The sequence below is a fragment of the Anarrhichthys ocellatus genome, unplaced genomic scaffold (assembly GCF_004355925.1).
Source record: "Anarrhichthys ocellatus isolate YVR2014 unplaced genomic scaffold, GSC_Weel_1.0 scaffold24, whole genome shotgun sequence".
Lineage (NCBI taxonomy): Eukaryota > Metazoa > Chordata > Actinopteri > Perciformes > Anarhichadidae > Anarrhichthys > Anarrhichthys ocellatus.
Genome location: NW_022280054.1, coordinates 4056959 through 4069190, shown reverse-complemented (window position 1 = coordinate 4069190; position 12232 = coordinate 4056959). Strand labels below are relative to the sequence as shown.

The following is a 12232-nucleotide window of genomic DNA, read 5'->3' as shown; positions in this document are numbered from 1 at the left end:
TGAAAAATAAGTTCAAATTGGACATTTACAGTGGACTAAATTGCCAGATGAAACCTTGACACAACACTGTTCACAAATATCAGTGCACTCATACACACCAGAACATGAGGAGCACACTTCAGAAAGAGTGAGTATGAGATACAACCAGAGAGAGACGTTATTGCATGTGGTGTATAATTTTTAAAGCCCTTCAAACTGAAAGGTTAATGCATTTCTATCAGACTCTATTCTTTCCATTAGCAAATTGCATTCATTTCACCAATGAAATGTGCCAATTTTGACCATAGCTACCTTTTCTGTTTTGTTTCATCCTGCAATACAGAATTTGAAACACAGGGATGCCAGTATTTCTGGGGGCTTCCTCTTACACTCTGGCAAACATCAACCATCGCAAAGGTTGCAACGTGTCTGTGTTAGTGTTGTAACGTTTGCAACAACTAAGGATCATGTCCCGAGCCAATCTGCAGGATTGGTACTGAGGCCGAAGAAGGGATTCAATCGTGGAACAGTATCGACAGGTATTATATAGTGATCTATTTCCAGTCATTTATTCAACCAAGGAAATCAATTGCACTCCAGGATGGAAGCTAAACAGGTAAACAGGTAAAAAGGTGAACAACTAAATAGATAAAACTTGTATCATGGGTAACATTTCAGAGTCATTGTGCAGGTATAAAGGACTGCTATTTGCTGGAGACAGCATATGAACTTAAGTATTTTACTAAAGCTGGGAATGAAGAGAGGCTGTCCAAATCCCATCCATGCTTTTTTTTATTTTGCACTCAAGTGTAATTTACAAAGACCACAGGAGAGTTTTTTCTGAGTTCCAGTTGTTAGACCAATTAAGCCTCAAGTGTGCGTCAAGTGAACTAATTCACACAGACGCAGACAAACACACACATACTTACTAACACAAACTACAGGTACAAAGTATTCCTGTACACCCGTCAAGCCAAACTCAGCAAAGTTTTTTTTTGTGTTTTTTTCTAACTGCAACTGCTGGACTATCTGTAAAGAAGTCACAGTCAGCCATCCCCTTTCTTTTAACTATAACATAGGACACAGTATAAAGTATTATAAGAAACCATTATGGGAAGCTATATTGCTGTGATGGCTGTATTTATTAGCCCGGAACTGCTACAACTTATCTTTCAAATTAGCTTAACTATTTTTAATTTAGGTTTCTTTTGGGCCAAGTGTGCCCTGCACTTGTGTTCATTTACAATTGAAAAGTCAAGCTATTATGCCTGCAGTATTAAGCGTGGGAAATGGAATATGAGCCAAGATAGCAGACACTCGTGCCTGAGCGACAGCGGACTGATAAATGGCAACAAACATAGGATGATAGATGACTCTGCCCCAGTAATTTGAAACTCTGGGTTGGTGCAGATTTCTATAACACATACACTATCATAACTTGCGCATATACAAACACACACTACCTTGACCATGCACATGCTAAATTAATTAAAGATAGTACCTCAGAGGGAGAAGGAGAAACAAAAGGGAGAATGAAAGATAGTCGCAGAGAGAATATGGAGACAAAATGCAAAAACATGAAGGACGCAAGTGATGGGAAAATGAAGAGAAGCCACGTTGAGATAAACGAGTGAGTGAGAGCGAAACTAATAATGGATAGAGATAGAGAGAGGCATCCATCCATCCATCCCACAGGGTTGCTTCTGTCAGACAAGAGTAATAGATGAGAGATAGAGGAGAGAGCAGACACTCCTCTTCAATCTATCGCCACGCACTATCTGGGTTCGCATGTCAGGTCTGCTCTGTCACCCCAGACCAAGACAAGTACAGAGGATAGAGGTACGGTTAGACACAAACACATGGATACAAACAGAAAGACCGACATGCTCAAACATAGAACAGCGATTTAAGTGAAGAGAAGAGGAAATCGACAAGTAAAGTTTAACCTGTTCACTGATGTATCACTCAACTTAGCGGTGCACAAAAAGACCTCTATCCTCATGACTAGTTCCTGATTAAATCTGAACCAGCCGCTTAGCTGCACAGATATTTATAAACGTATCATTACCTAATAGTGTTGAACTGTATACCAATACTAGAAAGGTATCACAATACCCGGCCGTTACAAACAGTACCACACCCCATTTTATTAGCATCTGTACTTTAAGAATGACGTTATAATAAGGACCATATTTAGTTAAGATGCACCGATTGCTATTTTCTTTTGCCTTTTCCAATTTTTAAAAGTCTTTCAACTTCAACTTTCAAATTTATTTTTGTCCCCGAAGGGCAATTAGTTTTACAGCAAGGCATATAACAATACATGAAAGAACACAGACATACAGTTCAGTTAGAATAGGAGAGGCGTCCTGAATACAAGTGGGCTATATTCCAACAACAGTTGTCAGTGGTGTCTGACTCACATTACCACAGCGTGCAAAAGCACAGCAGTGCAATAATATCTATATATCTATATATATATATATATATATATATATATATATATATATATTTTAAAGTCTAAAGTCTATAATTGACAGCATACATAAACATTTGCGTTACTTGTCTTTAATGGAAAATTGAAATTAAATTGTATGTTCATACTTAATAGAACTTACATTTTCTCCCAAACTGCACCAAGTCACAGGACCTTCTCTTACTCTCATTTAAACACACCTCAAAATAAAATTGCTCCAGGTTACTAGACAAATAAATTCCAACTGAAAATGAATTGCAGCATATCCCACTTTTTCAGAAAGTGGGATATGCGACAACACAGCTGATGTCATTTACATCAAAACTTCCACACCGACCACATGGTGTGTGCGTGTGTGTGTGTGTGTGTGTGTGTTAATGTATTGTGTGCCCCGACGTTCATGTTGTGTGTGTGGCTGTTATGTTACACAGCTGTCAGGAGGAGATTGCCAGGGAGCTGAAAATCGCTACAAATAACCTACTTATTAAAATATAAATGTGGTCTGTTTAAAAAGTGCAGTCGTAGAGGAAGGTAGCAAGTCTACTCACCATTTTCTACGTGGTTACGTCTACAGTCTGATCTTCAGTGCACAGCTGATTGCTAAGCGGTTTGTTTTACATGATGTTACTAGGGCTTTCCTTGACCAAAGAAGTTCTTGGCAGACTAACCGGATCACGCCGGTTTTCCGAATTTGATTTGACTCAGCAGCGGCTCCACCAAAACTCGGAGGAGCGGCTTGCCACTAAAATGAGAAAAGCTGGTCCACCTTAAAGGTCAGTCCATTTTAAGTGAGCCTGGGCCAAAGTTGTTGCTAACTTTTGGGGCTACCAACCTCCTTCACTTTAATCCGCAGGTGGCATGCAAGACACGGGCTTGGGTCTTGAGGAGTTGTCACACATATTCACAGACAGCCTAAACTGTACACAAACTGCACTGCTATTTTCACATGTTAGCATTAACTTCATGCATTAACTTCATACTCATCGTCACACACACACTCGCTCGCTCTCCCTCCCTCTCTCGACCGCACACTCGCTAATGTTATGGGCCACGGATTGCAATACACTGGCTGGCGGAAACCCGTCTTATCTCTTCACCCCAAAAAGCACATTATCTTTGTAGTAAACAAATATAACATGCTGGCCTTGGCTCTGCAATAAATTGTGCACGGCCTGTCAGACACGATAAAAGTCTGTAAAGACTCTGTAAAGTCCGTTTAAAGACAAACACAATATTATGTTAATCACAATGCCATTTGCTGATCACTAATGCAATACAATATATTTTTTAGCACTGTGATGCGGTCGCCACAGGTTGTTAAAGAAGGCTAGTTTTTAATTTGCTAGATAAAGCTGTAATGATGTATGTCGGTTCAGCCAGTTTGCGTTTAAAAAATAGTTTAAAGCTTGTACACCAGACCAAAGCAGCAAAACGGGAAATCAACCCGACTCTACTGCTTACTAGAGGGAACTAACATTCACTCAGAGCATTTTGCTCAGAGGCAACTCAAACAGAATAGCTTACAGTACTGCTCACACTTATCTCTGCAAGGATTTAACCTTTAATAAGTAGCAGTGTGACTTGTGAAGGAGAGGTGTGAATGTGTAAAGAGCTTATCTAAATTAAAAGTTTCTCCAGTCCTGCTTGGACGTTAAAATGTATGAACACACTATGGTACATGAATTCACTCCTGTTGATTTTTGGCTTCTTCTCACATGCTTCACTGCGTTGCATCGACATTATCAAAATGGTTTCATGTTCTGTCCTTTATTATTCGATTACTTTTCTTGAGGTTTTAGGTTTTTGTCTTGCTATTGTTTCAGTATTTGTATCAAGATATGTTGGAAGGTATCGTATCGTAACACAATAACCTAATTAGTCATTAATATAGTATCTTCCAGTTTGTTCTCAAGTAACTCTTCATTATCTGCTATATAATCCTCCAATCAAAGTTATTAAGGAACTACTGATGATTAATTCATCATCAGGTCCCTCCTCACTTGTTCCTCAGCAACTATTCACATTTTTGTGTAGCGTATTGTTAAATGTTAGCAATTCAATATGTGACGAGATTAAGAATGATATGACAAAACTCCAATGTGTTAAAGATATTGTTAAAGAATTATATTAATATTATTTTCAACAAACAGCCCAAGTTATCAACTACAACTTTCCAGACAACCGTTTTGAACAATTTACATTTTCTTCTGTTACAGTGACGATGTTTATTCGACTTGGAAACATTATTTTTTCAAGAAATGAGAATGTTTAAATGCATCTATTATGCAATATTAAAGTCAAACTACTGCAATGTCATTTGCATGCTGTTAATGCGCAGTAAGGACTGTAAAAGCTGCACTCACGGAAAAAGCCTTTCAGTACAAAATAATTGATTAAGGCTTTTATTATAAACTGCCACGTCCTCAGTAATGGTGTAACTAGGTAACTGGGATTAGTCATAGCTACATTTAGACGTTTTCTATTATTTATTGTGCTTACTGCAGAAACATACAGTTTCATACGCACCATATGCAGTAATGATAGCCTTTTACAGCCGTAACACACATTATTAATCGAAAGTACCAGTAGGCCACTATGGTCATAAAATGTTGTAATTTAATACTGTGCTCGTGATGTTAAACGCAATAGTTTTATTCACTCGCCTAAATGTGACCCTAAGTGTTGATGTGGCTTTAGCAGAGTTGTAGAAGGGGCATGTTTTTACCCGTCGTGACTAATCAAATCATCCCTTCCCATCCCCTTTTCAAAGCTGCTTATTCCCAAATAGCAGACTTTTGAGGCTATTTAAGATTGAGGTCTCTGTACTGGATGCACATGTATATTTCCCACATCCCTCAAAAAGTCAGTTGGGAACACAAAATACTGGAATCCCTCATGTAACCTAGTTGCCAGTTGTGTATGACTGACAGGTAACCACCATTATATATTAAATAATCTATTCGAATTCAAGGTCAGGTGAAGCATAAAACAATACTTGGGGCGGTGACAAATGTTTGCCTTGATCTACTGGGGTTTGGATTGTACCTCATTTGTAAGTCGCATTGGACAAAAACGTCTGCCAAATGAGTAAATGATAAATAAATAGATGTGGGTTGTGTGTGACTTTGCAGAGGTCAATATGCATGCACCTCAGCCAGATAAAACCAAGACTGGTAAGACTGGTTAGGAACCCAAGATTGGTCAAAAGAAGATAAAAATAGATCCCCGTATTGCTTTTGACACATATGAGGATTCCATAGCTACTGATTGTAACTGAACTGAATCGTAGATCATCAGTTAACATTTTAAACAGTGTCTTTTCCTTCAATTACATAGTCAAAATAAATCAGCAAAATCTGCTTTGGGCTGTGACATAAACAAAAATGAAAATCAGCAAAACCTGTTAATGGTTAAAGAAGGAAGAAAGAAGATAATAAAACTGTCATTCCCCAGAGATGAAGTTTAGAAACTTACAGGATGCTGTGGGTTAGCTGAGCAGTGTTATATCCCTCTGCCTGCCTGCTCAACACACCACCATTCTAATACCACGCTGCTTAGCATTCAGCACGCCACTCGCTCCTCTCTTTCTCCTGGCACCAGCCCTCCCTCCTTCTCTTCACCTCTCTCTTCCCCTCTGTCTTTCAGCAGCATCTCTTACCCGCTCTTCCCTGGCGAGGTGGGATTGCGCCACTGAACCAGCATCTGTTGCCACGCACATGCACACACACACACGCACACACACAAAGACACACACTAACTGTGTGCAGACATTTAAACCCCTACTGTAGTGGATAGCATGTCGCTGTGTTGAGAACATCATGATGACATATTTCGGACGTTAAATATATAAAACAGCGTGTTGCCATATCACAGTCTTAACACCTAGAGCATGATGGCGAAATATTCTCACATTATGCTCTACTTTTTTCTCTCATTTCTGATTCCTTACTCTTTTCCTCCTCAGTCAAACACTCCCTCAGAACGTGTCCTGTCCTGTCCTTCCCCCTCCTCCTCCTTCTGCTCCTTCTTTTCTTCCTTGTCTTCACTGTTCTATGCATTTCCTCTTCTCTCTGCTTCCCCCACAGAATTTGTTCGTAATTGACCCGTCGTGTTGAATAAAGATCAATTCCCCCCAAAAGCCTCGCATTTTCCATTTTTTTGTCTTCTTACTACCTCCAGCCTTTCTCCTTTCTATCTTCCCTTTCTTTGATCAGTCCATTTCTTCAGCCTGTCCGTCCTTACACATCTTTCATCACTTCAACATCACTCCGTTTTAGCCTCTTGGAAACATTAGTCCCGTACTGCAAACCCAAAACCATTATGTTTCAAATACCCATACACCAATGTGTACAAATAAACATGTAGTGTGAGTCAGAAACACCTCTGTGTGAGCCTCACTTGTACCTCCATACATCATTTCCCAACGGATATGAAACTGTATTTTTCTTCTCTCTCTCTCTAAAACTCATTGAGCTTCTCTGTGTGAACAGGTGTTCCATTTCGTTTCTGCTCTCTCTGCCTCGCTCAAACAGACACATCAATCAATTAGACCTACACTCCTGCAGAATATACACGTCTCTCGAACGTCATTATTCAATCTGATGTTGACAGAATAAAAGGTGTTTAATTAAGATGGCACCAAAAAAAAGGTTTTATTGTTCGAAGCTTGTTCAAAAGGTGCTAGGATGTTGTTTCTAGCCAATCAGACACTAGGAGGAATCATAATTGTCATTGATGAGTCAGAAACACACAATTAGTTCCGTACTGCAGACCTATGCCACTCAGGGTGTATAATTGTGTTATCCATATACAACTTCAATAATAAAGTCAGTGCCAGATCATGTTCTATCAATATATCAAAGTAAAAATGGACTGATGTGATTCCATGTGTCTTTATAATCTAAATAGCCTCCGTCCCCTCAGAATCGAGCCTTCCTCTTCACTTCTTTGACCCAATACAATTTAATATAGCCGACAGTAAACATAAAGTATCACACATTTTCAGCTCTTGCAAAAAGTAGGAGAATTGTTAAAAGAATTCTTCACACACAAAAACTTTATCAAAAGAATAGAAAGCACTCATTCAGACAAAGGAGACTGTTAATGCGTAGTGTTTTAAATAGTAAGGTTTCAGAAAACAAATGCATGTGTTTGGTAAGTAGTGAGCATACGACTGGATAAATGAGAGTCGGATTGTACTGCAAGAGTAGTGTGAGAGTTTATAAATGGATGTTGTGATGGTTTTGCTGTTCCTATTTACTTCAATTCGTCAAGACTTTTCTCTGTCTTTTGATTCTCCATTAACCATGGAGGCATGAGAGAAATACAGTTTTCTTCACACAGTCAGGGTAGCATGGGGTGAGTAATTGGTTTACAAATGGTTGTCTTGGGTGAAGTATTCATTTAAGGCCCTCTTACTTTTCAATTGTCACATGTCATCTCCCATCAATCACCCACCTCTGCTGCACTCAATTAGGAGGGAGAAAAGAACCCAGGTATTAGCTAATCTGAGTTACTGTAAAGCCATCTGAGTGACAGGACAGAAGTATACGTACTGTATGATTGCAGTGTTGAAAATAATCGAAAGGTTTGAGAGTAGTTTTCTCTCTCACTTTCTGGCCCCAGTTATCCCTCAGATAGGTTTTCTGTAACCTTCAGTGTAAACCCTAATAAACTGGATGGATCATGAAGGGCCACTTTCACGGCCTGTTTTCATACTGGCCTTCCTCTCTGAAGGAAAGTTCGGCTTTTCCTGCACACACCTTTGAACTGGTTGTACAGTATATGTGGGTCTGTCGCGCCTTAAATCTATTCTAACACCTGATGTTTGAAGGAATAGTTCTACATTTTGAGAAATGTGCTTAATGGCGTTCTTGCCGGGAGTTAGATGAAACGAAGCATACCACTCTCTTATTGGTAAATATGTCGCTGGGGCTAGCAGCAGCTTAGCTTAGCTCATAGCATAAAGACTGGAAACTGGAGGAAACTAGACAAGGTCCAAATATGACAAATCCACCTACCACCTCTAAACTTAACAAAAGAAAAGATTGTGTCTCACTTGTTTAATTCATACAAAAACCAGGACGTTACTGCACCAGGCCAAGAAATAGTCTAGCACATAGTCAGAACATTTTGTACGTAAGTTAATTGGTCAATTTAAGAGCAAAAACACAAATTAGTGTACTTTGAAAATGTCACACTATTTCTTTACGGCCTATACAGTCTGGCAGACCCTGACTCTTCAGCACATTTAAACTGCTGACTGATATGCTTATCAAGTTGTAGCACTCAGTGATGACAAAAAAGATTAATACATGAACTTTATTCCATGAACTTTAGCTAAATTAAATTACATTTATTTCTCTGTTTTAACCATTAGTGTGCTATATGTTCTGAGGTAGCAAACGAGGGTGATTAAACTCAAGATACAAGAACAAAACACAAACAATTATATTTTCAAAAAAATGAAAGTCAACTCAGCCAGCCAAGTCATCTTTTTTCTCACATGAATGTATATACCATACAGTATAGTGTCAGGGATTCTGTGACTTCACAAATATGGCTATTTACAATCATGAAACAGTTGATGTCCCATTTCAAGTCACACCTTGCTGCAACATCACCAAAAATGTTTAGAACAATTGCTTTTTAAAAAGCATTACTGTTGTTTATTAGTGTGTTTGCTTGCACAGAAAATTCCGATTATTTAAGGGATCATTTAGGATTATGCAATGAGAAAACTAAAATAAAACTGCTGGACCTAACAATGTCTCCCAGAGGCGCAAAATTGTTATTTTTATTTTTTGACTGCCTGTGTAAACTGTTTCCATGGCAGTGTGAGAATTTTCTGTTTTTTCATGTATAGTGGTATTCATGAGTGGGATAATGTATGAAGATGCATGCGCAGTGGATCTCAAAATAATACCTTGATCAGAATACCAGCTATAACCCAGAATATTGTAAATGTTGGCACACTGACAGAAATGTCAGAAACCACGATGATTTAAAGAATCAAGTCCCAGCTCATTACAGCCCAATCTACATCAACTACTAATTACACACAAGCACGATTGAAATTTATTTCCGTGTCGGTTTGGAGGAAAAGTCAGCCTGCAATCTCCTTTGGGTATATTTGCCAAGTTTGAGGCTCTAAGCTAAATCTTAGTAAAATCTTCTGTGAGTATTTGAGTTACTGTGGATGTCGTGGTGCAAATGGGGTCATGATCAAAGACACGAGCTGAAGGCAAGTGCTCTTTATGATTCCATTCACTTACAGCATTTTCCATTGCAGTACGGCGTGTTAGGATACTGATAAGATGATAATCACATACATTAAGATTGTGATCTGAAATGCATTAACAACATAATCTTTACCTGCGAATGTTCCAAGACATGTTAAAACATATGTCAAGACTGAATGAATGACAAAAATGTACTGCAGGCAAGAGAGATTGAAATATTGAAAAAAAGGCTTCAGCTGAACAATATACAAAATTAGAGACAGAATGAGGGAAACCAGTGAAAGACTTCCACCAAACCTAATTTAATCTTGCATGTGTTTACATTTGTTTTACGGTGGTTTATAGCCATTGCAGAACCCCATCAAAATGCAAATGGGGCAGTTAGGGAGGAGACAATTTACCAGGTAAAGAGGAGCTGATGAGCTGACACAGCAAACCAAATTGTTGGCGGTGTGCAGCTTTCTGTGGCTTCCCTCTTCTCTCTATGTGTCACTCCTTCTGTCTCCTTGGTGCAGCAATGACCATTACGCAGCAGTCCGTTGGATAATACCATGCAGTTGCTATACAGCATAGCACTGTCAGGGTATTATACACTTGGCCTCCAGCATGCTGCTGTTAGAGCTTTCTTAAAGGATCATTTCAATACCAGCTGCAACACCTGCACTTCTCTCATTCCTCGCCAATGTCTTCTTGGTTGTTTCGACCCCCCAACTACCATCTATTTCATTCCATTACCTTCTCCTGTCCTCTCTTTTTTTATTTACTCACCTCTCCAACTGCCCTCCCTCTCACCTGCCATTATGTCCTCCCTTTCTCCTGAATACCTCACCTATCACCCAGCCCATCTCCTCGAGCTACTCTCTGCTCCTTCTGTGTATTCCATCTCAGCACCCTCTTCCCTACCAGCTCATTTGATGCCCGTGCTGTCTCACTTCTCCCCGTCTGTGCTCCCCCAATACTGCTCTACTAGCCCGTCTGCTTTCTCCCCAATTTAATAGGTTTGCAACAATCTCCTCCCTTTCAGTTTTACCCTTTATATCCATCCGTCCCTCATCGCTCCTTCTCCTCTAAACTCTCAGACTCCTCTTTGCCTCTTTTTCTCCTCTCATGATATTTGATCCCATTTCTGCTCCCATCGTGCACTTTCTCACCTCCTCTGTTTCTGTTCTGTTTCAGACCTATTTTTTTCATACTTCCCGTGCTTTACAACCCCCTCAGCATCTCCCCCTTCTTCCATCGTTTCAAGATAAAAGATATCGCCACCTCTAAATCGTATGAGACAAAATACCAGCGCCATTATCTCCCCATCTGCCTTCCCTTCTCTCTCTCCCTGCTCTGTGTACTCAATCAGCTCTTCTGAAATTGTAAATTAACCTCTCCAAATAAGCAAGAAGACACATGAAGCAGACGTTGATAGCGGGAAGAGAGGAGGGAGGAAACAGTGCGATAATCGGACAGATGAGAAAAGTAGTTAAAGAGACTGTCATACCTGCGCGTCTCCCTCTCCTCCTCTCCGGTAAAGGCTGTTTCTCCTCCGGTTATCTCCCCCTCTGGTAAAGCCAGGGGAAGAACTCCGCTCCGCAAATCTTATGTTAAATAATCCTCCTCCTGGTCAGACAATTTTTCAAACCAAATAAGAAATCATATCCACTTTTTGAACCTGTGGTCTCGCACCGCGCAACGCTGGCCGCGCTGCGGGGCTCCTAGAGTGGTGGCGGGGCAAGCGATGCGTTTCGGTTAGTTCCCTTTGAGTTTGCATCAAAAGCCCGTTGCGGGTAGGCCTGCGCGACCGGTGGCAGCCGATAACCTACGGCAATCCGGAGTCCACCGCTGATTCACTGGGGTAGAACTGTGAGCGTGGATAAAAACGCCGTTAAACCGGCGCGCCGCCGCGTTGTGCGCCCATTCGGTCTCCACATGAGCTCCAACGTTTTCGTTGAAACTCAGTAATCGGTTATTTAAAGGAAACACCCAACCGTTGGGGATATCTCTTGGAAGCAGTGTCCAGAGTAGATATAAGGCATGTGAAGAGTGAGGAAACGCTCTGTGAGCTCGGTAAAACCGGGCACGGTCGTCGTGTTGGGCTACTCAGCCGGTCTCCACGTAAGCTCCCCTATAGATGCTATTTGCTCTCCCATTCAGCAGCTGTCATTCCTGCACCAACATCGCATCTCCCTCACTCACATTTGATCCGCACTTGGTTGTAAGATAATAATCCTTTTTGTTGTTGGCCGGTTTATTATCCGCCTCAAGGTAAGATATTAAACAATAAGAGTACAAAATTTGGATAGAAAAAACCCCTGCAGAATCAGAGAATCTTGGCAGATGGTCGTCCACCCCTTTTCAACCACAGAAGTGACTTTGTCTGACCTCTCTCTCTGTCTTCTCACCGCGTCGGTCTCTCCGAGAGACGCTGGACAACAGTGCGTACTGCCCGGTGGGTGGCAGCCTATAGATAGAGGCGTTGTAGGTCAGAACAAAGATGATTAATCCAGCTATGAAACCAGCCTCGAATCATTCCTGTCCCCCCCCCCCC

At 40.6% G+C, this 12232-nt stretch overlaps 1 protein-coding gene across 5 annotated transcripts in view; it reads right to left on the bottom strand.

Moving 5' to 3' along the window:
• LOC116390863 (leucine-rich repeat and fibronectin type III domain-containing protein 1-like protein) overlaps positions 1-12224 on the bottom strand; it is a 142644-nt gene extending 130420 nt beyond the window's left edge. For all 5 annotated transcript variants that reach the window (XM_031860978.1, XM_031860979.1, XM_031860980.1 and 2 more), the window contains exon 1: positions 11186-12224. The gene's annotated coding sequence lies outside the window, so the exon portion shown is untranslated. The remainder of the gene's footprint in view (positions 1-11185) is intronic.
• Positions 12225-12232: the final 8 nt, after the last annotated feature.